Source organism: Nematolebias whitei, chromosome 15 (assembly GCF_014905685.2).
Source record: "Nematolebias whitei isolate Nwh7 chromosome 15, NemWhi1, whole genome shotgun sequence".
Classification (NCBI taxonomy): domain Eukaryota; kingdom Metazoa; phylum Chordata; class Actinopteri; order Cyprinodontiformes; family Rivulidae; genus Nematolebias; species Nematolebias whitei.
In genome coordinates, this window is record NC_056512.1 from 2,359,140 (window position 1) to 2,361,662 (window position 2,523).

The following is a 2,523-nucleotide window of genomic DNA, read 5'->3' on the forward strand; positions in this document are numbered from 1 at the left end:
TTAATTTTAAACTGACCACCTCTACTGCATCATCAACAGGAATGCACATTGTAGTGAACTAAGCCTCAGGTCAAAACCTGACCCTGAGGACCTTCATGGGACAGGAACTGTTATTTCATTGATTTGAGTCCAGAAATACAAATTAAGCTCATCCAGAGACTTTCTAATTGTATCCTGCACTAATCAATTGAAAGAACACTCTCTTTTTATTGTCATTACTATTTTTACAAATGTCTTGATAATCCAAAAGTGTGTTTAGTTCAAATCATTTTAAATGTTGAAGTGAACTACTCATTTTAATTCAACTGAAACAGTATTAATGATTTTTTAATCCTCATTCAAAGTAGAAATCAAGTTAATGTCTGTTACAGAGTAATTATGCATTTTTGATCTTCTGTCTGAAATGAGAAGGAGTGATGTCGGTCAAAAGTCGGAGACGGTCGCAAACAAGTTTATTGGAACGAAATGTCATGTTTTTAAAACCTCTCAGACAGAAACAGAGAAGCTGGCACCCGTTTCCTCCCATTTCGCCAAAACATTTCTCTGTCTGTTCCAAAACATTTCTCTGTCTGTTCTAAAACATCTCCGCTGTTTTTCTGACTTGTAGTAACCTCTTATGTCACTAAAACCACACCCCTGTTGGTTCTTTCAACCATTCAGGACTTCTCAAATGAACCGGAAACAGAACTCTTTAAATGTCGACACTTCCTAGTTCCAGTCAGTTCTGAGGGCAGAACCGAACAGAAAAAGTTCTGAGGGTAGAACCGAACAGAAAAAGTTCTGAGACATGAACCAGAGTTCTGGGAGATGATCCAGAGTTCGGAGTTCTACACTTGAACCAAAGTTCTGGTACTGATGAAGTTCGGCTGGAGTTCCTGTAGGAGCCACGATGCCTCGCTGTGACTCCACCCAGTGAAAACTTCATAACTTCTGAGGAGGTCTGTTCTGTGGAACTAGTTCTCACGACTTCTGCCGAGTCGCAGCCACCTTGAGGAGACGCTGAAAGGTAGCGTAACAAGGACCTCTTGACCGCCGCGGATTCATCCTCCGCCAAAGGTAAAGAGTCGTTGAGCTTCACTACCAGTGTACCGCAGGCGAACTGCGCTTCAAAGGAGCGTGTTGTTCTGGTCTACACAAAACATACATTCTCATCTATCTTTTTCCTCTCCATTTAAACTCCTTCATTTCCCATCTTTAAAACTCTTCTATCTTGCCAGTAATTAATCCAGATATTTTCAGAAATGTCTGTTGTATTTCAGTTGCAAGTGAGAAATCATGGCCGTATGATTTCTCATTGTAAAGCTCATTAATTAAGCTGTGTTATTGCGTTCAATCAGAATAATCAAGTGTTCAATGTTTGATGTTAAACTTTGATTCTGTTAATAAATGACCACATTCATTTTGATGGGTCAAAGAAAATTAACGTCTCATGTCACTGGTTTTTAGACCATCTCCCACACAGTATCTCTGTCACATATCTGTCAAGTAGCTCGAAAAAGAGAGAACCCGTTATTAAATATTGATTGTAGTGGAGCTCCTACGCTAACTAACCCTACATCACTACAACGTAAAGAGTGATGTGACATCAAAAGAGACCATTGTTTCATCAGTCTCCATGATCACATCCCTCACCTTATCCACAAAGTCCATGGTGTTCTGTATGTGGTGTTCTGAGCTGCCAACTAAAGGGATGAGTACAGACGCCAGATATTTGGAAACATTGTAAGTGACAGAGTTAATCATGCTAACAATTGGTCTTAAAGATACACCTTGTGTGTGGATTTTAGGTAAACCATACAGACTAGGTGTGGCCTCCCCTGAGTACAGTCTGTGGTACAGAAAATGGTCAATAGCCTTGTCCTGCTCCAAAATTTTCAGGCAATCTATCAATTTCTTCTTGTAACCACTTCCTGGATCTCTTTTCAGAGGTTCATAAGTGTTTAAGTCACTACAGAGTGTCATAACTTTCTCATGATAGTCTTTCTGGTTCAAAATTACTGTGCACCTTCCTTTGTCTGCTGGGAGAATGATGATGTTTTTGTCCTTGCTAAGAGTGGTGAGTGCGTCCCTCTCCTCTCTACTGATGTTGGAAGATGTCGGTTTGGCATTGCTGAGGCAGGCTGAAACTTTGATTCTGAGCTGTTCTGCTTCAGCCTCTTTAATTTTGTTGTTGCGGATGGCTGACTCAGTAGCTGTGATCATCTCCACCAGAGGAATTCTACTTGGTGCAACCGCATAGTTCAGTCCCCTGGCAAGAATCTCTGTCTCCGGCTGGGTGAGCTGTCTGTCAGATAAATTCTTCACCCACTTTTCTGTCTCTCTGTCATGTAATTGATTACTGGAGTGTTGTCCTACACTGAATGTGTTGTTATTGGAATAGTGATAGTGTTGATGAGTTATTAGTAAGTTAAACTTGTTTTGTTGTCGAGTGTTGGACTTGACATACTGTGCTAAGCGTGCCTGATCTGTACAGTCCAACACTTGCTGAAGTGTGGTCTGATCTAGACACATAGTTAGTTTCTG

The 2,523-nt window shown here is 40.7% G+C and overlaps 1 long non-coding RNA gene across 1 annotated transcript in view; it reads left to right on the plus strand.

Annotated features, from left to right (window-relative positions):
* The window catches only part of LOC119422004, a 54,344-nt gene that overhangs the window by 48,050 nt on the left and 3,771 nt on the right, over nucleotides 1-2,523 (plus strand). The gene's annotated exons all lie outside the window — the stretch shown is intronic.